The sequence below is a fragment of the Taudactylus pleione genome, unplaced genomic scaffold, assembly GCF_031769625.1.
Source record: "Taudactylus pleione unplaced genomic scaffold, aTauple2 ptg000041l, whole genome shotgun sequence".
Lineage (NCBI taxonomy): Eukaryota > Metazoa > Chordata > Amphibia > Anura > Myobatrachidae > Taudactylus > Taudactylus pleione.
The window spans coordinates 67,397,294-67,420,669 of NW_028284443.1; positions in this window are offsets into that span (position 1 = coordinate 67,397,294).

Sequence of the window (23,376 nt, forward strand, 5' to 3'; positions counted from 1 at the left end):
GGGCCTTATGCTGGGTACACACTAGACAATATGTTGTCCAATCCAGTCGGATTGGACAACATATCGGTCACATCGTCTAGTGTGTACCCTCAATGTCACTGACCATGCATGCTCCCGTGCATTGTCAGCAACATCACCCATTGGACTTGCATGCAGGTTTGATGGGCGACATCATCAGTGAGGGCCATGCTGCCGAATGCAGCATGGCCCTCGCTGCCATGCCATGTGAGGGGTATGAAGTGAGTCATCTTGGTGAACAGATCAACTACCACCCAGATGGTGTTGAATTTGTTTGAAACTTGGAGGTCGGTAATGAAATCCATTAACATATGTGACCATGGTTAATGTGGAACAGAGAGAGGAAGTAACTGCCCAGCTGGAGACAGTTGAGACACTTTATGTAGGGCACACTTGTTACAAGAGGCAATGAAGTCTTGGACATCTTTTCTGAGAGAGGGCCACCAGTAAGACCTGTAAATCAACTCAAAGGTCTGTTGTATGCCTGCAGGACCCATGAAGCAGGAAGCATGAACCCAATGAACCCAATGTAGCGGTTTCTTGCATAATGCAGGCTTGACAAGAGGTTTCCTAACAGGTGGTGAGGATTCTACACTGACTGCAGAGAAAGCCATTGGATCAATGATGAGATGCTTCTCAGCAGATCTAGTCTCATTTTGTTGCTCCGTGGAGTGAGAGAATTCATCAGCCTTTTGGTTCTGAAACCCTGGATGAAAAGATAATTTGAACTTTAATCATGAGAAGATGAGAGCCCATCTGGCTTGCGTCGGACTTAGACAATGGGCTGTCTTAAGATATAAGAGGTTTTTGTGGTCTATGAGAATGGAAATGGGATGCACAGCTCCTTCCAAAAGATAACGCCACTCCTCCAAGGTTAACTTAATAGCGAGAAGTTCTTGATCCCCAATAGAGTAGTAGCACTCAGCCGAAGTGAATTTTCTAGAGAAAAATCCATGGGGATGAAGAAGACCATCAGAATTGCATTGAGAAAGCACAGCTCCGACTCCTATGGAAGAAGCATCAACTTCCAAGATGAATGACTGTGTGACATCAGGTTGACAAGGAAAAGGACAAAGAACAGGAGCTGAAATTAACTTCTGTTTGATCTTTTGGGAGGCTTCCATTGCTTCCTCTGACCATTGCGGTGAATTGGCACCTTTCCGGGTGAGAGTGGAAATAGGTGCAATGATGGTGAAAAAGTTTTTTAGGAATTTGCAAACTCAAGGAAGCACTGAACAGTCCTGAATGTATAAGGAAGCAGCCATTAGTGAAATTCTAGAGCTTTACTGAGTCCATTTTGAGACCAGAACCTGAAATGATATATCCCAGGAAGGGAATAGACTTGATCGCGAAGACACACTTATCCAATTTGCAGTAGAGATGATTGGAATGGAGACATGTTAGAACCTCCTTTACTTGCCGGCGCTATTCTTCCAGATCATTGGCATATATGAGAATCTCGTCAAGATAGACAACAACATGTTTGTACAACAGATCGGGAAAGATCTCATTGATAAAGTGTTAGAATACTGCAGGAGTATTGCTGAGACCGAGGGGCATAATGAGGTACTCGTAGTGACCATCGTGGGTAGCAAATACGGTCGTCCACTCATCTCCTTCCTGAATTCTTATGCTCTTCAGAAGTCCATTTTGGTTAAGATGGTGGATCCACTGACTCAGTCAAAAAGCTCTATGATTAGAAGGAGAGGATAGTGGTTTTTAATTGTGATGTCATTCAGTCCCCTGTAGTCTATACAGGGCCACAGACCTCCTTTTTTTATGAAAAAGAAGCCTGCACCAGTGGGAGAGGTGGTTGGGTGGATATACCCTTTTTACAAATTTTCTTGGATATAGTCACTCACGGCCTTTGTTTCTGGGAGTGATAGTGGATAAGTTCGCCCTCTGGTAGGATATTTCCCAGGGATTCATTCAATTGGACAATCCCATTCACGTCAAGGAGGAAGAATATCAGCACCAGCTTTACTGAAAACATCAGTGAATTCTTCATAAGGAGGAGGAGGAATATCCGGATGAGACGGTAATGCAGAGCATGCTGGAAGAACTTTGTGGAGGCAGGAAGATCCCAAAGCAGTGATTTGTGAGGTTCTCCAGTCAACTTGAGGATTATGCAGAAGGAGCCAGGGCAAGCCCAGAACTATGGAAAGCGATGCCCTTGGTATGACAAGAAAACTTAAAAGTTCAGAGTGCAGAGCACCAATCTTGACTCACAGAGGTCTAGTCAGAAGGGTGGGTGGAGGAAGAGCTCTGAGTGGAGGAAGAGCATCAGGTGACAGAGTCCAACATGGCTGCGCCCATACCGTGGTTTAGGAGGGAACTCTGGCATGCAGCTTGTGAGCCAACATGCTGGGAAGACACACTGGACCTCATTCAGAGTCGGTCGTAAGCGGCCGCTCGGTCGTACGCCTAACGATCGAGAATCAGAAAAAAAAACAATCGCACGGTCGGGCGATCACAACCAAAGTGACACCCATACATGAACAAAGCACCTCCTCTAGCTAAAGAGTGATAGCAGCTAGCGATCGAGTCAATTGTTGTCAGTCATTGTCAGTCGCTGTATGTTAATTTTCTTCTGATGGTTGCGGCCGCTTGTGTTGTGTGCAAATTACACCAAAAATTAACAAAAAAACGCATAGAATAAGCCATCACCTTGAAATATATTTATTCTTATTATTCGCTAATGCAAACGCAGCTGAATCAATTACATGCCAATTAGCAGTGTTATTAGCTACAACAAACGATTATTAGCTGCTTGCATTGTGTGGCTCAAAATAGAAACATCACTCCTAACATCAGTAACATTCGATAGTATCAATTGTACTCTGGGGCTTGAGAGAGCACATACCCAACCTAAAGCTGTACAATCAGCCAGGCCTCTAACCTGCTCGCAGAGTGACATTTTACTACTTCCGTCCTTATATGTTAGTCGTAACAGGTAATTTATGTACGCCCCTAAAATGCCCTGAAAACGGTGAGGAACACCTGCGTTTTTAGACCACCACCCCCGTCAACACCCACAAACGCCCTTTCATGTCAATCAACTCTCGGAAGCCACTTCCTGCTCATAAGCCATACGATCGATAGCATTTTGGATCGCAAGGTCTTGTACGCACATGCGCACAACTAACCGTATGCATGCGTGGTTTGGAAACATCAGATGCGTACGACCGAGCGGCCGCTTACGACCGACTCTGAATGAGGTCCACTGTGAGCAAGAACCTGCAAAGAGAGCCATCTCCATGCTCAGTGACAGGACACTGAGCGGACGGGGCACGAGCAGCACAGACAGGCCCCAGTACCAGCCAGGAGCAATGTGCAGCGTGAGCGGACCTCTGTGTTACCCAGGTGTGATTCACAGCATGAGCGGACCTCAGTGCTAGCCTGGACATGCACCGGAGAGGTAAAAAAGTGTTTTTTAAAGGCCAGAGCGTGCCAAGGTGTAGATTCAGATAATCCTATCAGGAAGAGTACTGTATCTTTTGTGGATGCTGGAGGAATGATGCAAATATCTGTAATGATCATTACTATTATAAGTAGCACTTTCTAGCAGCTTCTTTATTGGCTGTTTCGAGATTGACCTCAAGCTGATTCAATCATTAGCATTTAGGCTATTAATTAGTTGTCATATCTATACAGACTTTTGCAGGAAAGACAATTCTAATGTAATTTTCAAATGGATAACCAATCAGGGGCCCATGTGCAATCTCCGTCCGGACCCCCTCCTCTGTTGCCGGCAGCACCAGAGTCAACTGCGAATGCGCAGGTCTTTGCGAAAATGATGCAGCGGCCATTTTCTTGACAATTTTTCTACTGTATATGTGCTAAAAGTTGGAAAAATGGCCACCGCACCATTTTCACAGTGATTTGTGCAGCGCTGCTGACACAGGACTCCGGAGAGATAAGTATTGAAGAATATGGGTGCAGGGTGTGCGGTGTGGGCCCCCCTGCACCCATTATAAATATGTCACTGTAACCAACATACATGGAGGCGTTGTATTTTATTTTCCTGTAGGGTAATACCACTTCTTTATTGAGTACTAACACATACGCCTAACATTTGTGTATCCTATGTTTTAATCAAGTGTATAAACACACACTGATACTCTTTATACATACACCTGTCTAGAGTAATATGCTTTTGGAGATGTTTGCATCACAAAATACGTTTGACATAGCAGATACAACTCTACTTATTCTTGCATGCATCTGTAACTACATATCAGGGCTTGTGTTTGTCCAACTCTAAATTATTTATTTGTGCAAATTAACACTGTTTCCCTTTCTAGGGTAAATTTACTAAAGTGAGAGTTTTTAGAAATGGAGATGTTGCCCATAGCAACCAATTAGATTCTAGCTATTATCTTCTAGAAGGTGCTAGTTAGATGCTAAGTAGAATCTGATTGGTTGCTATGGGCAACATCTCCACTTCTAAAAACTCTCACTTTAGTAAATAATCCCCTCTGTCTCTATCTTGGTGGATGATGAAGAATTATTGCTTTGGTGTAAATAATATTTTATTGTGTTTGGAATAAGTAATTTCCAAATTGCTACTCTGCCATATATTTGAATTTCTCTGGCACTCACAGTTTTGCCCGGTTGTCATACAGAAATAGGCAGCTTTGACAAAGAACATGCACTACATCACTTCTGACTCCTACAGGCTACTATGCCTGAAGAATTAAAAATTCAGTTGTCTGCATTTTTGGAATAGTGGGGTGCCTGGGATAAGTCCCCTTCTGTACTGTGAGCTGACAGGAGGGCTTTCATAAAAGGCTTAAGTGATACATCTCTTTAATAATATACAATAGATCAAAACCTGTCCTTGGCGCTATGAATTCATTTCTTTGGTTATCTGGTTAACAATATTTTTTATTTAAAATGAAATAAAATTGCAATTCAGTGAATAGTCTAGCATTAAACCGAGTAGCAGGGTTGTCATATAACCTTGCAACAATTTCTTAATTGCAGCATAAAAAAACAGAAAAAGAAAACATGTATTTCTGGAGTAAAGAGTGAAATGTCCTTGGGGTCCCACTTACTGTATATGGTAGCTTCCAAAGCATGGTGCTTGATATTAGCTACAGTATGCAAAACCGCAGGAAGCATATTATAGGTAATGTTCTATAAGAAAACCTTGATATTATATTCTACTACACAATTGTATCTTTTTACTGCGTTTCACACATCCGCAACAAAAAAATCCCAAAATCATTATGAACTTACTGTATTCAGTTTTTCTTTCATCTGTCCTCATGCACATATATTGTTATAGTGTGCCTTTACATTGTTATTATCTCATTTCCTCAGAACTGCATTCCCATATATATTTCCCAATACTCCAGACACAACACTTTACAGTTTAGTCTATTTCAACATACGGTCTTCATTTAATTAAAAAAAGTCTTAATTTATTTTGATCATTGAAGGAAACCAACTATATTGGATGCAATATTTTGCTATGTTACTGTTTTCCTCTTTATTTTACTGAGTCCCTGATGTTCACAACATATAATTTGCAAAACATATTGCTTCAATACTTACAATGAGAGAGGTAGCCCAGCTGTGGGAGGGAGAGGACAGCAGTAGCTGATATTACCATAATAATCTGCCTAAGGTCCCATGAGCCCTCTGGTGAATACTATTCTCTACACTCCAGGCCGCAGCTGGAGAACATTCTCCTGACATGTATGCCAACCTTTGCCTGCAGGCAAAAGGAAAAACCAGCAGAAAAGTAATCATGAAAATAAAAAATCTTGTCAACTGTGTTCAGCTGTAGCGTCCATATTTCTTTCTTTCTCATCACAAGACCATACACTGTGCTGACAAAACCAAATCTGAGTGAAAATGCACTTTGTGTAAATGTAAGCAGGATCATGTATGGTAACAGAGAGCTTAGAATCTGAAATTGATAAATGTATGGTGATATAAGACAGTTGTCAGTGCTATGACAGGTTTATTTGCCTTCATTTTCACCACGCAATTTCTTTCCGGGAGAAAGCAGGAAAGAAAAAATGCAAATGAAAGGAATAGTAAGACAGGGCACAGGGCAGTGTAAAAATAACTACAGCCTGCCACTTTGTCAGCATGAAGATCCCTTACCGATCTGAGAGAGTCTGCACGCACAGGAGGGATATTTACAATCACACATTTTGTGGTGGATTAGCAGGAGAAATGTGTTTAAAAACGAACGGGTCAATACAAAATGACAATATGCAACTCAATAAAGAAAGGAAAAAGCCCTGGAAAGTCATGTTAATGGAAGGTGGTAAACATGGAGCAATAAATGTCATATGAGAAAGCAATTTTGTGGAGACATTATACTGTAGCTTTAATAGATAACTAAGTTGTCAGACATTGGAAGCTTTCAGGACATTAAGGCCCATTCTTCATTCAAACATTTGCATCCCAAAATAGTTATTAACCATTTCATTCTAGTACTCTAGCAACAAAATTTGTGATTCACCTGACGAGGGCAGACTAGGAATTCCCATCACGTCCCTGGAAACCTTTCCTGTTAGAGGAGTTATCAGTTTCAAAGTGAATTCTATCCTACATGCAAGCCTGTAAAATATCTGAATACAAATCGTTTAAGCTTTAGGTTTCCAAAGTTTCCAATTGATAAACAGGTATTACTCAGTTTATCGCTGCTACTACCCTGGTAAGCGGGTAACCTGATTATAAATAAGGAGAAGGTTACATGGGAAGGTAAAGCAGACTATAGACAGTGTGATGCTGCTGGTTGGTCTGAGCAACAGGGCCACTGTCTAATTAGAGCACACACACAGTTGGGCAAACTGAATGAAATACTTCCTGTACTTTAGCACTGGGGTAAGGTTGGAAGACTACCGAACATGCAAGCAAACAGCAGTGATCGTCTTATCACATTGTTCAATACTCCGTTCTATCCAATTATTCTGCTCACATTATTATCTGCCATTGCTCAGCTTAGGGCTCTACATGCTGTGACATGTTGCTAATGCAGCAAATGTGGTCAGTTTTAATCACTGCAGTAGGTATTCCAACACATCTATAATGCAATTAAACATGTTTGCCCTCTGTGTTAACGTATCAATGTGTGTGGTTTTAAACCGTCGCCCATTGCAAAGATTTATTATATAATGGTTTGGAAGACTAAAAATATATTTATGTGTCAGGGTCCACTTTATTCAGTACATCTGTACCCAGGGCTTTCTTAACAGCAGTGAGGGCCCTGGGCAAAGCAATGCACTTGGGCCCCTACCCACCCATTCACGTGAATTTTTTTTACTGAGACTGGTCCCCACACCTCAAACCACTTTACATGCACATTAGTTATGTCAGGTCAGGGCACCCACCCCATTAACACAATAAACCCCTTCATAAATGTCAGTTACATGTTGCCTACTTATATTGAAGGCAGCGTTTGTGTTAAATGAATATGCTGGGAATGCAACCTACCAGTTTACTATGAACCTGTCATGACTAGGACATTTTTGATAATGTAAGTGGTCCTATCCTATGATAGGATAGGACCGCTTACATTATCAAAAATGTCCTAGTCATGATTCCTATCACTGAGAGGAGTCCACTCTCCTGACCTGAGTACTGACTCCTAAGGACTGGGGCTGAGACTGGGACGACGACGGACGAATTCTCCAGTGACCAGTCCGGACCAGTCTGGACTCCGGCACCAGACAGACTACGCGGCTGTATGGGCTGAGGCTGAGAGGCACACTTGAAGGAGCCAACAGCAGTTGGCCTGGGCGGAGCTGCTGTGGCTCGCGCATCAAGCCAACCAGTCAGCAGACGTCTCTCAGAGAGACTCTGTCTGACTGGCTATGTAGAAGTGGACTGTGTAACAGTGAGTACTTGTCAACCGCAGGCGCGCGGGGGGGGGGGGTCGCTCGTCACGGGGTGGGCTGGCGGATTGGACACAGTGCTTTAAAAAAAACATTTACTAACTGGCTGCGGCTGCAGGTGGGCTGGAGGGCCCCTTGAAGCTTCGGGCCCTTGGGCAACTGCCCAAAAAGCAATGGAAGAGACGGCCCTGTCTGTACACCTGCTCAGTGCAGATCTGTAGTCAGTCAATAAATTAAATGCATAAAAGCGCGGTTACATGGGCGTGCATAAATTAGACACTGTAAGTACATGCACAGTATGAGAGCCTTTTGCGTGAGAGGAGAGCTCCCAAGTCTGTGACTGGTCAGCTTTTCTGCAAGGTCAAGATGGCCGCCAATGTGCGTCGATGGTACCGATATTTATGCAGGTATGTATCATCACACGCATGTCAGAAGGCAGCAGTGGGAGTCTTTATGCTCGGGTGATCTTTGCAAACATTAGCATATTTTTGCAACTTTGTTGCGTACGAAAATGCAGCTGCGATCGCATTAATGTCCATCTCTGAATCAGTCCCATGGTAAAGAAGTTCACTTGCTGTTAAGGTTAAACATAACAGAATGAGGAGGAATTGTGATGTAAGTGATTTATCTGTGGAATGATTGTGTCAAATGTGGTGTTCAGTGCCAGATTAATATCCTCATAAGGCCTGGAGCTGAAATTTATGAAGGGCCTATTGTGTGCCGCTGCAGGGGGTGTGACCAGCGCTGCAGCAGTGTGACTGGTGATGTGGGGTCATGACCAGTGTGGTGTAGGTGTGATTTACATAGGAATGTGCAGGAGCGGAATTACCAGCGTTGCAGCCGGTGCATTGCACTGGGGCGCACCGCAATAAAGGGGCCCGCAGCTGGCTGCATTATAACGAGTCATATTTACTCATTATACGCCACCCGTCCCAGTGGTAACATCATGGAATGATGTGCTGCCTGTGGTCGTGGATGTGATCCGGCCGGAGTTGGCTTGGCCCCCCTCTCCTCCCCTTATCTTCTCTCTCCTACCTGCTCCTCCCGGTCCCGCCCTGCTTTTCCCCGACTGGCTTGGCTCTTCCTCTCTTAGGTAGTCCTTGCCACTGGCACCTGGGATCTGATGTCACAATCTCGTGACTGTCCTCGATGTTAAAACTCAAGGAGGAGAGGAGGATCAACGAGCTGCAGTTCTGGGATCACGTAAGTAAATAGTAATATAAGTAATATATTTGTCATCCACTGCCTGTCACCTCTCTAGGTCACCCTCTCCCTGCCACCCAATGCCTGTCACCCTCTCCCTGCCACCCAATGCCTGTCACCCTCACCCTGTCACCTACTGCATGTCACCCACTGCCTGTCACCCTCTCTCTGTCACACACTGCATGTCACCCTCTCCCTCCCACCCAATGCCTGTCACCCTCTCCCTGTCACCCACTGCCTGTCACCCACTGCCTGTCACCCTCTCCGTCACCCACTGCCTGTCACCCTCTCCCTATCACCCACTGCCTGTCACCCTCTCCGTCACCCACTCCCTGTCACCCACTGCGTGACCCTCTCCCTGTCACCTACTGCCTGTCACCCTCTCCCTGTCACACACTGCATATCACCCTCTCCCTGCCACCCAATGCCTGTCACCCTCTACCTGTCACCCACTGCCTGTCACCCTCTCCGTCACCCACTGCCTGTCACCCTCTCCCTATCACCCACTGCCTGTCACCCTCTCCGTCACCCACTCCCTGTCACCCACTGCGTCACCCTCTCCCTGTCAACCACTGCCTGTCACCCTCTCCCTGTCACACACTGTCACCCTCTCCTTGTCACCCTTTCCCCGTCACACACTGCATGTCACCCTCTCCCTGTAACCCAGTTCCTGTCACCCGCTCCCTGTCACCCAGTCCCTGTCACCATCTCCCTGTCACCCTCTACCTTTCCCTGTCACCCACGGCACTATGAACTTGGAGTGGGACAGAGGAGGGGGCCCAAAACATATTTCTGCACATGGGCCCACCAGTCATGAGTTCCGCCACAGGGGGTATGGCCTGTGTTGTGGGTGTGTTTTGACTGTATACAGTGCCACAACTACAGGTATGTGACCGGAGATGCTGCACAAAGCGCAGGGCTCTGTTTGCAGCACCGTCGCTACCCCATGGCCCTTGTTACTGGCTAGCAGGGTGCTTGCTCAGACACCCTGCAGTCTTTGCAGCATCCTCAGGATGCTCGTGCAGTGTTGCACTTCCAGGCCCCTCTACACGACAGCATGACATCATGTGCTTAGGGGGCAGTGCCGGCACAGTGTTGCACTCTGGAGCCAGCTGATTGTGTGTGTGTGTGTTGCACTCTGGAGCCAGCTGATTGTGTGTGTGTGTGTGTGTTTATGTAATCAACGTTTCAGAACTTGTATTTGTCCTTTTGGTAATCCTGACGAAAGAATGAATACATGTTCTGAGATGTTGATTACTTAAATGGCTGTCAGTGTGTTTTATACAAGCTGACAGTCATAATGTCAACATTAATCATGTTGACATGAAAATTAATGAAAAAATGACTGTGTGTATGAGGGGGGAGGGGGAGGTTAGGCCCTAGGGCAGGTGAGGGGAACTTTTTGATATATAAAACATTATTCATTGGCCCGGTGCAGGCTACACTCCCTCGATGTGACGTCGCCGGTGATTACAGCAATGCCGAAAGCATCCTGAGGATGATCCGTGTAGCTGTTAGGGCAGCAGTTTGACCATCTGAAGTGTCCTAAGGACGCTCCTGGTGGCACTGCTGCATAGATTCTGGGTGCAGGGTGCCATTCTAGGCACCCTGCTAGCCAGATGAGGCTAGCAGAGAAAAGTTCTGAGGGCCAGACCAAATGACTCCGTGGGCCTTATACGGTCCCCAGGCCTGAGGTTCCCCATCCCTGCCCTAGTGGAAGCTAGGCTGTGGGGGAGGAGGATAGGTTTTAGACACTGCACGGAGGGTTAGGCACTAGGGGAGGATATAGTTAGATTGCTGAGGGTGGCTAAGGTTAGGCACTACAGGGAGGGTTAGAGGTAGGGATTAGGGTTTGGTTGTGCAGGGAGGTTAGGCACAGGGCTAGCTCCAGGGGTAGCAGCCCCCTGTGCCGCCCAGGTGATAGTCGCTCCCCTAATTACCATATGCCATGCCCCCTAAATGACATCATTTGGGGCGTGCCCGCATGGCACTCCTCCCGTGTGACATCAGGCAGGGGGAGCCCAGCACTTTGTCACTAGCTGGGCTTCCCCCAGCCCTCTCCCAGCACTGAATGGATGCCGCGTGCATGCGCACAGCATCCATTCAGACTCCGCGTTGGGCGGTGGGGGCACCCAACCTCCCGGCCAGACTACCTGCGGGCCACTTCGGCCCACGGGTGGAACAGCGGAACAGTGCTGAAATCGGGATGTTGGGGAGGGGTGCACCCTCTATTTGGTGGCTCCCCTGTTTGACTGCACTGGTTGCACACCCCAAGACCCGGCCCTGGTTAGGCACTAGTGGAAGGTTAGGGTTTGGCTGCAGGGGAAGGAGTGGGTTAGGCACTACAGGGAGGGGTAGGGATTAGGTTTAGGGATAGGCAGGAGCAGCAGAGGTCATAACTGCTGGGACCCGGAAGCCGCGCTGGAGCTTCCACAGCCATCAGGAGCAGGTTAGTGGGATAGCAGGGATGATATGTCGGTATTCCATCAGAGTCTACATGATGAATGTCGACGTATCATACCACACCCGAGTTAGTCCCCTCCATAAGTGTGCTTTAAGCTCCTGTACCCTCCCTATTTACTACTGTGTGTGTGAGATATATATATATATATATATATATATATATATACATATAATATATGCTCCTGTATCCACCTAATTTAGCACACACACATCTATATAAATATCTATGTAAATAAATACATACATACAGTAAAACATACAAAAATAATACACAGAGGCCAAACTTTACACTGACCTGTTAAACTGAACTGACATGCTAGACTGCAGGGCCTTCCATCCTGAACTAGGCGGCGATTGGTCTGGTGCACAGTCACAGGACAAAGCTTTGAAGTAGGATGGCCCAGGAGGCGGAGCTTAAGGCACGTAGGGGCGGAACTTCGGTGGCCAGCGGTGGGTGGGGCTTAGGTCAACCAGTGAGTGAACTGGGCAGGACACAGCTTTGCAGCAGGACGACAAGGAGGCGGAGCTTCGGTGGCCAGCAGTGGGCGGGGCTTTGGTTGATCATCCGAGAAGGGGGGAGTGGGGGTTACGATGGGCTCAGCTTCGTGCAGCCGGGAGGTGAGTGAGCTGGGCTGTCGGTGGTGACAGGAAAAAATACTTTTTTCCTGTCTGCACTGCAGTCAGTGTATCCTGTAGGCCTATTTACAATGGGAGGCCTGGAGCTGTAGCTCCACCCGCCCCATTGTTAATCCGGCCCTGGTGGTGTTTTGAGTATCTTTGAAATTGCTGATCTCCAGGGATTTATACACACAACAGTCTCTACAGTATGAGAGAATTGTGTACAAAACAAAAAATATCCAGTAAGTGTCAGGTCTATATGTGACACCTTGTTAATAAGATAAAAAGGGAATGGCCAAACTAGATAAAGATGACAGTAACTCAAAAAACTATGAACGACAACAATAGTATGCAGAGGAGCATATCTATATGCACAGAACAACAAATCTTGAAATGTCGTGGGCTACAGCAGCAGAAAACCAACCCAGGTTCCACTCCTGTCAGCTAAGAACAAGAAACTGAGGTTACAGTGGGCATATGCTTAGCAATACTTGACAATTGAAGATTGGAAAAATGTTGCCTGATCTGACAAACCTTAATTTATGCTGTGACATAAGGCTATAATTTGGCATAAACAACAAAAAATCCATGGATCCATCTCACCTTGTGTCAATCGTTAAGGGTGGTGATGGTGGTGTAATAGTGTAGGTAATACACATCATAGGCATATCTATAATGATGTGTGCTACATATCGGCCTCTGGATCCAGCAGAACCCTACACAGCAAACCCTCCACCCACAGCAAACCTACCTATTGCAGTGGGTCCCCACCCATGCAATGCTCTGGTGGTGCCATCTTTCGGTTAATATCTTTGGGTAGATGGTAGTGTGCAGTGAAAGCAAAGACTGTAGCATTGTGCCAGAGCCTTTGCTATCTTCTGTGCAAGGCTACTGGGACCCTTTTTTTCTAAAAAATAACTTTATAAACCATGGTATAAAGTGGATAAAGAGGGAAATGGGAAAAGACCAAAAACAACCGAGCACACACAAAAATAAAATGAACAAAGAAAGAAAGGAAGGGAAGGAAGGAGGAAAGAAAACAAACAAAAACTAACACAAAAGCATCTTGCTCCCAGGGACTGGATAAAAAAGGGGAAGAGTGTGGAAGCCAAACAATGCAATAATTTAATCATCTTCACCTATAACTGTAACTACAGTATTATAGAAATAATGTAGACAATTAAAATTCCCACCAAATGCAATACAATTTAGGATTTTCTCCCCTGATCAAAGAGAAAAAAAAACAAACAAAACAGAATAGTGTATTTAAAATTGATATTCTTTCCTTTTTAATATATACTGTGACAGTGCAAAGACAATTTGGTATAAAAAATGTACAGACTGACGACAGAAACAATGTACAGCTGTCTACACTGTTCCAAAAGGTAAATGCAAATGATCAAACATGTGCAATTGTACAGGTCTCTCAGGGTTAGGAACTGGATGGTCTAAATAAATAAAGGTCTAACAAATAATCAATGTGTTCACAATTTGCAGATTACTTGATAGAAAATTACTTTAGCTCTAACTTTCGGGATGTAGTCAGGATACCGGCGGCCGCTATCCCAGGCGACCAAAATCCCAGCTAAACTCTAAAAGCCCGACATGGGACTAAAGATAGGTGTCAAAATCCTGACGCCTATCATTAGCCCCACGACGAAATTCTGACACCCGGCATACCGAACAAAGGTAAGCCAGGTATTTTAGGTTCTAGCCACGGGGCGGGAGGGTTAGCTTTAGGAACCCCTGGGGGGACTTAGGGTTAGGTACCCCCTCGGGAGGGTTAGGGTTAGGCTAGGGGAAGGGTTAGGGTTAGGTACCCCAGGGGGAGTTTAGGGTTAGTCACCTCCCCCGGGTTAGGTTTAGGGTGCGGGAAGGAGGTGTTAGGTTTAGGTACCAATGGGGGTAGGTTAGGGTTAGTCACTAAGGGGGAAGGTTAAAGTTAGGCACCACTTAGGGAGGGTTAGGGTACTTACCACCCCCCGATGGGATTCCGAACCGTCGGTCTTCTGCTGTTGGTTTTTGATCCGGAGGCTATGCATACTGATTCCCTAACTTTCAGGTTACTCATTTTAGATGGAACAGATCTAATAATAATCCCGATTTAGTATCAACAAACACTAGATGTGCCATGTTTGTAGTTGAACTGCCACGTGTTTGTACCGCCAACTGCTTTCGCTTAGCTTAGTCAGCCAGCTAACTTGGTGCAGCTTTTTGGCCAATAGTGGTGAATGTACAGACTGATGACAGAAACAATGTACAGCTGTCTATACTCTTCCAAAAGACTCATGGGGTTAGGAACTTGATGGTCTAAAGTCTAGCGAATTTAGCCTGAGAAGCTGTGTGTATAGCAGAAGCCTGCACAGATCAGTGAGATCTGTGCAGGCTTATGTGTTAAAAGTGTATGAAAGTGTTAAATAGAAAAAAATTTACTTGGGTTCCCCCCCAAAAGCACAAACACCAACAGGCTGTGTGAGCTGGTCTTGGTTGTGAAAATATGGGGGGAGAGACATAAGGGTCCTCTATTATTATTATTATTATTACCAGTTATTTATATAGCACATACATATTCTGCAGTGCTTTACAGAGAGAATAATTGGCAATTCACATCAGTCCCTGCCCCAGTGAGCTTACACTCTATATTCCCTATCACATGCACACACACCTACACACACAGGTTAATTTTTGTGGGGAACCAATTAACCTACCAGCATATTTTTGGAGTGTGGAAGGAAACCAGAGTACCTGGAGGAAACCCACGCAAGCACAGGGAGTATATACAAACTCCACACAGTTAGGGCCATGGTGGAAATTGAACCCATGACCTCATTGCTGTGAGGCTCTATTAGCTGGTCCTAGTTGTGGAAATATGAGGGACAGCACTGGGCCCAAGTAGTGCTGCAGCTGGAGGAGATGCTAGCCCCTCTGTAAAAGACAATAATAGTTTATATCTATTATTTAAAACTATCAACCCCATATCCAATGGCCAGTGATGCAAGGGATAGCCCCTGGCTTCAGCCCCAGCCTGGGGTACCCTGGAGAGGGGGGACCGCCTTTACTGGGAGGAGTCCTCACCTTCCCTGGGATCCCCAGCCTGGGCTGACAAGTATGGGGTGATGAATTATTTGGCTGGGGTCCTCCATGAAGCTTGTCCCCAGCTGCGGCATTACAACCCCACTAGTTAGAGCCCGGTGCTGGTTGTGGATAATACAGAGGACCCCTACTCATTTTGTTCCCCATATTTCCACAACCAGGACTGGCTAACAGAGCCTGGTGCTGGTTGATGATAATATGGGGGACCCTTATGTCTGTTTTCTCCTGTATTTTCAAAACCAGGACTGGCTCACACTGTTTTTAAGGGAGAAACCACACGTAATTCTATTTAAATTTCTTTAATATTTTCCTACACTTTTAACACACAGAAGCCTGCACAAATCTCACTGATCTGTGCAGGCTTCTGCTAAACTCGCTTCACACAGAAAAACCTGCATGGACTCACATTTCACAGACACTTCCACACTACAATTTGCAAGCTATCACAGCGCATCCGGAAAGTATTCACAACACTTCACTTTTTCCACATTTTGTTATGTTACAGCCTTATTCCAAGATAGAATAAATTAATTTTTGTCCTCAAAATTCTACACACAATACCCCATAATGACGTGTAAAAAGTTTTTTTGAGATTTTTGTAAATTTAATAAAAAAATACAACTAAGAAATCACATGTACATAAGTATTCACAGCCTTTGCCATGAAGCTCAAAATTGAGCTCAGGTGCATCCTGTTTCCACTGATCATCCTTGAGATGATTCCTACAGCTTAATTGGAGTCTAGCTGTGGTAAATTCAGTTGTTTGAACATGATTTTGAAAGTCATACACCTGTCTATATAAGTTGCCACACTTGACAGTGCATGTCAGAGCACAAACCAAGCATGATGTCCAAGGAATTGTCTGTAGACCTCCGAGATAGGATTGTCTCAAGGCAAAAATCTGGGGAAGGGTACTGAAAAATATCTGCTGCTCTGAAGGTCCCAATGAGCACAGTGACCTCCATCATCCGTAAATGGAAGAAGTTTGGAACCACCAGGACTCTTCCTTGGGTTGGCCAGCCATCTAAACTGAGCAATCATGGGAGATGGGCCCTAGTCAGGGAGGTGACCAAGAACCCGATGGTCACTCTGTCAGAGCTACAGCATTCCTCTGTGGAGAGAGGAGAACCTTCCAGAAGGACAACCATCTCTGCAGCAATCCACCAATCATGTCTGTATGGTAGAGTGGCCAGACGGAAGCCACTCCTTAGTAAAAAGCACATGGCTGCCCGCCTGGAGTTTGCCAAAATGCACCTGAAGGACTCCCAGACCATGAGAAACAAAAGATTGAACTCTTTGGCGTGAATGCCAGGCATTATGTTTGGAGGAAACCAGGCACTACTCATCACCAGGCCAATACCATCCCTACAGTGAAGCATGGTGGTGGCAGCATCATGCTGTGGAGATGTTTTTCAGTGGCAGGAACTGTGAGACTAGTCAGGATATAGGGAATGATGAATTCAGCAATGTACAGAGACATCCTAGATGAAAACGTGCTCCAGAGCACTCTTGATCTCAGACTGGGTGACGGTTCATCTTTCAGCAGGACAATGATCCTAAGCACACAGCCAAGATATCAAAGGAGTGGCTTCAGGACCACTCTGTGAATGTCCTTGAGTGGCACATCCAGAGCCCAGACTTAAATCCGATTGAGCATCTCTGGAGAGATCTGAAAATGGCTGTGCACCAACGCTTCCCATCCAACCTGATGGAGCTTGAGATGTGCTGCAAAGAGGAATGGACACAACTGCCCAAAGATAGGTGTGCCAAGCTTGTGACATCATATTCAAAAAGACTTGAGGCTGTACTTGCTACAAAAGGTGCATCAACAAAGTATTGAGCAAAGGCTGTGAATACTTATGTACATGTGATTTCTTAGGTTTTTTTTGTTATTAAATGGACAAAAATGAATTTATTCCATTTTGGAATAAGGCTGTAACTTAAAATGTGGGGAAAGTGAATACTTTCCGAATGCACTGTACATTAGTGCGACTTTAAGAACAAACTCGCGTCACACTTGGTGAGAAGTGATGCAAGTCCATAGTTGCACAAAGACTCAGACTCTATTACATTCCCCCCTTAGTATCCACAAACAATAGATGTGCCATATTTCATATGGAACTACCATGTTTGTATGCCACTGCTGTCGCATTGCTTAGTCAACCAGCTAGCTCGGTGCAGCCTTTGGCCAGTAGTGGTGAAAACAACATTGTGAGCTGAGAGGTGGTCAGAGTTTACTTGAAATTTATGTTATTGAGGTTAATAATACTGTAGTAACAAAAATAGACCCCAAAAACGTTTTTATAATTTGTTTAATAAAAAGTCCAAAATCAAAACACTTGAGGGTGGTTTTGCCAAAACCAAAACATGATGAATTAGAACCAAAACCAAACCTTGCAGTCTGCGCACATCTCTAGTGTAAATCCACAACCTCTCTAAGTATTGTTGCTGATTATGTGCATCCCTTTATGAACATACAGTACACATCATCATACGTAACTTCCAGTAGGATAAAGTATCATACTGTACTGTATCTTAAAGCACGTCACATCAAGCTGGTTTCACAAACATGACAAAGAGTTCTTTGTACTCCAGTGGCCTTCGCAGTCACCAGATCTCAACCAATAAAGCCATTTCATGAAACTGTGTGATGCTATCATGTCAACATGGACCAGAATCTCTAAGGAATGTTTCCGACACCTTATTGAATCAATGCCATGAAGAATTTTGGCTGTACTGGGGGCAAATGGAGATCATACCCAGTACCAGAAAGCTGTGTCTAATAAAGTGGCTAATAAAACTATATATATGCAATAAAATTATGTAAGATATATAATAGAAATATGTTCAAAATTGCAATATTAGACCCGTTCAAATCTTACATCAATATTTTGGTAATATTTATTTACAGAGTTTTGAAAAAGATTAAATATATGAGATCATACAGTGTTCCTTGTTAATATATTTTTATATAATGGCTTTTGAGAGAAAAGAATCAAGGAAAGAAATGTGCATTTGTGACTATTTCCTCTCTGAAAATAAATTCAACCTATATTATACAATATATATTGATTATATTCTCTATACTGTAATGATTACAGAGATACAATACTTTAGTCCAATATACAGAATACACAAATAAAAAGCAAAGAAAGTACTATAACACAGATTTGTCTCAAAAAATTAAGTTCACTGCTACATGCTACATTACTAATGTAGTTTAATGTAATTATATGGTCAAAGCAGAAATGGGTGGCACCACACATCTAAAAACCGCATCCGAGGAGATAAACGAAAGCTTCCAAATGGCTTCCAAAGATGGATATACAATACAACATAATCTCTGGTGCTGACTTTAGTGTATATAGTGGTCGAAATGAGAATTTTGAAGAGGGGATATGGAAATTGTAAGGCCGTACTTATGCACCTTAAGATACGTCCCCTTTTCATCAGTGTAGTGTACCACACTGTAGTACCCCTTATATACATTATGTCATACAATAGTAGTGCCCTGTATAACACATTATGCCATTCAGTAGTAGTGCCCTTTATACATTATGCCACACAGTAATACCCCTTACACATTATGCCACACACAGTAATGCCCCTTATAACACATTATACCACACAGTAATGTCCTTTACAAATGATGCCACACAGTAATGCCCTCTACAAATTATGCCACACAGTACTAGTGCCCCTTACACATTATGTCACACAGTAATGCCCCTTATAACATTTTGCCCTACAGTAAAGCTCCCCTATCCCTGAAGCCTCTTACCTCTCCATGTCCCTCCAGCAGCCTCCCATCTCCGCCTCATGGGGCAACCAGCAGCAGCCTCTGACCTCCCCCTCATGTGCCAGCAGCAGGTGTGGATTTGGTGCTGGGCCCAGCAAGCATCCACAGAGAGACAACGGCATAGCGTCGCCATCATTTTGAATCTGGCACTGTTCACTAGCCAATTGGAGCTCACAGACTGGCAGCCAATCAGGAATTGCCACCTGTTATGCTACATGTGCAGCAATCCCGTATCTCCTGCTTGCCATTGTTGGTATTGGGTAAGTGGGCAGTAGATTGGTAAGTAGTAAGGTAGGTAGTAGCAAAGTGGGCAGTAGGTAAGTAGACAATAAGTTATGTTAATAGCAGGTTGGTAGTATGTAGGCAGGTCGTAGGTAAGTAGAGAGTAGCCTGCCTCTGATTGAGCTGGTGTTTGTTTGTTTGTTAGATACTGCTTCTGCTGCTGCTGAAGGCGATTCACCCACCCAGTGGGCTGTTACAGTCCATGTAATCTTTAGTTTGCCCACTACCACTTGCCCACATATCTGTGGTTAAGTGGACAGTTGTTACAATGGCATTTTGTAGGCCAATAGGTTCTTTTTACTGTCCTGATACAGCTAAGGAATGGGTTTTTGGGTAAAATGAAACCAAGATGGAATTTGGTACCTCAATTAACTTTGTAAAACCCACTGCATTAATTGCGGATATTGGACACAGATCTAATACTAGCATAGCCATCAAGGCATCAGTGATCCACTGTGCGACTGGGTGAGAGCTGTCATACTTGATTCTCCTTGCAAAAGATTGTTTAACAGTCAATTGTTTTGTTAAACTACTACTAGTAGTCTTCTTAGTCCACTTCTGGGATGAAGATCCACCCCCAGCAGCAGCAGCAGGCCTAGCACTCAAGGATTCTTCTCAGGAGTCCTGGAAAGGGGAGGAGTCACCTAGCAATAACAAATTGGAAGCCAGACTACCTCTGATCATTATTGAGGATATTGAGGATAAAGGTGTTGGCGGTGGAGATTGCAGATGCTGGGATCTAGTACAGAGAAGGGAGCTAGCTGATGCTATACTGCTTGTTGTTATTATTTTAGCACCAGTTTCTGATGTTATCAAATACTTGTCATGAACTCGCTGCAGATGATGTAATAGCGTGGAGGTTACTAGATGCTTAACGTCCCTACCTCTACTTACTGTGGTTCCACAATGGCTACAGATGACTTGACAAATGTCAGGATTTGGGTAAAAATAATTCCACACATAATAAGTGGATTTGTTGGCCCTATGCCCAAGCATGACAATGGCCTACTTCTTATCCTGGCAAAGAGTTGTTTCCACTGGTGCCTGACTTACACAAACAACATCCTCATCCTTAATATCCTCATTAGTGCCAGTGTCAGCTGCCTGTACACAAATATCCCCTTCATCCTCTTGAAATTCCACATGGGCATTCTCAATTTATATGTCATCAGCAATAGTTATGCTGCTCATCCCCACAAATACAGAGGGAGCAGAAACTGTGGAAGGCGGCTTCTCTGAAAGGTCAGGCTCACACATAGCACTCGTGGACACACTTAAGAGTAAATTTACTAAAGTGAGAGTTTTAGAAGTGAGTTTTAGAAGAGATGTTGCCCATAGCAACCAATCAGATTCTAGCTATTATCTTGTAGAAGGTGCTAGTTAAATGTTAAGTAGAATCTGATTGGTTGCTATGGGCAACATCTCTTCTAAAACTCACATCTAAAAACTCTCACTTTAATAAATTTACACCTTAGACTCTCCTCTGGGATTTGTGACATTTGTGTTTCTGAACGCACATTTTGTTTTACTGCCTTAGTGGATTGCAGTTTTTTTACACTTCTTCTAAAGTCTGAGTGAAAAGGTCTTTCATTGTCATAAGAGGCAGAAGATGCCTCACTGACAGTTGCAGAACTACCAGTCAGAAAAAAAGGCCAAGGCCTGAGCCTTTCCTTACCACTGCGTGCGGTGAATGCTATGTTGCCAATTTTCTGTTTTTCTGCACTAAACTTTATAGGCGTTTTTGTCTTTACACCTGTAAAATTTAGATTTTTTTTAATTTCAAATACTCTAATTTTTTAAACCCTCTACGACCTTAAGCATCAGTTTTAGATTATAGTGAAGGTCTAGTATCGTCATCATGACTGGTTGCAGCAGCTGCAGTGCTCGCATTTCCTTGCTGCTTCGGCTCACCTCTCAGTTGGTTGTCATGTTCCATATTGATGAAAACTCTCAAGTTGTACAAAAACTACTTACAAGTATTATGTATTTACTAATCAACACTCACTGCAGAGTCACAGTACTTGTGTGCTATGGACACACAGAAGGCTACGGCCCAAGGAGTCATGGTGCTTGTATACCGTATACACAAAGGGCTATGGCCCATGGAGTCACAGTGCTTATATACAGTGTACACAGAGGGCTAAGGCCGAAGGAGTCACAGTGCTTGTATACAGTACACAGTGGGATACAGCACAAAACATTTTTTTTTTTTAACTTTTATTAATTTGTTTTTACCTTTTTTATACTTTTTAAAAAAATATTATTTTACTTTTTTTACACTGGAACAGATGGGCATACCATGAGTCTGGACACAACCACTTTAATCAGCAGAGTATAGCGCAGCATACATCAGCGTGCAGTGTGCCCCCTTATACACAGTTACTTAACAGCACAGCCACTTGTGAGTCTGGAGTCTGGACACAGGCTACAGCCACTGTAATCATTAGAGTAGCGCAGCCTACATCAGCATGCAGTATGCCCCCTATACACAGTCACTTAACAGCAAGCCACTTGTGAGTCTGGAGAGGACACAGGCTGCTACAGCCACTATAATCAACAGAGCAGCGCAGCATACATCAGCGTGCAGTGTGCCCCCTACAGTCACTTTACCAGCACAGCCACTCTGGACACAGCCACTTTAACATATGCAGAGCAGAGCGCAGCATGTGAGTGAACAATGAAATGGCGCAGAGACCGGGCACGGCGCCTTATATAGAAACGAAACATCGTGAGAATCCGACGTCGGGAGGATGACGTTCAATCTCGAAGTGGGATCTAAGTCAGGCGGGAATACCCGAGCTGCGGCTTGGGTGGACTCAGATTCCCCTGGTGTTCAGAGCGGTTCAGATTCCACAGAATCCGAACCGCTCATACCCTACACTACATCACTGACCCCTCTATACCTTACACTATATCACTGACCTCTTTATTCCCTACACTACCTCACTAACCCATCTATACCGCACAATACATTACTGAACCCTCTATACACTACACTACAACACTGACTCCCATATACTGTACTCTACATCACTGACTCCTCTATAGCCTACACTACATAACTGACCCCTCTATACCCTACAATACATCTCTGACCCCTCTGTACTCTACATGACTGACCACTCTATACCCTACACTACATTACTGACCCCTCTTTACCCTACACTACATGCCAGATTCACTACCATACGCAACTGCGTATGCAACTGCGATTACACATTCAGTTCAATAGTATGCTAATCCATTGCTAATACATTGCGATCGCAATGTCCTCACAGCACTGCACAAAATGTCCATTTTACTCAGCACACCTACGTACTGTTTAGCAAGACTGCAAAACAATTGGTACAATCGAGTACAATCGCAGCCTCACGCACACTTGCACAAGCTCTGTCCTTACTCAGAAATAGCTAACTTCAGCGCACGCTATGAGACCTCACACTATGTAGGGCATCACAGTGGCTAATTTATGTACGCTCCTGCAATGGCATGCGAACGCACTGGCATGCCTGCATTTCCCCGACCCCCCCCCCCCAATAACCACCCACAAACAGCACTTCCTGTCAATCACTCTGCGATGTGTCTGTGTAGCTTCTGCGGTCGCAGTCCCGATCTCAGTGGCCGGTTCGCGCATGCGCACTGCAATGAGTATGCATGCACAGTGCAAAATAATTAGCCGATTGCGTGCGTAATCGCAGTTGCGTACGGTAGTGAATCAGGCCCACTGTCACTATTAGGAAAAAATGAGCAATACAATAAATTTTGGATTACCGCAAGTATGCGTGCTCCTAATATCCGCGGATCTAATTGAAAAAAAAAATGGTTACAGGTTTTTTTGCAGGAAAAATCCCGCGGGGGGAGGGGAAATTTTTTTTACCTGTTCCAGCTGCTCTGGTCTCTACTATGCTCGGCTGCTGCTTCTCCACACTCCCACGACTGGCTGCAACTGGTTGCTGCACGGACTTCTTGAATTAAGTAACTGCACAGCACACTGAGGGCCTGAATCAGACCCGCTCACGAGCGCTATGCACTCGCAAGCGGGTC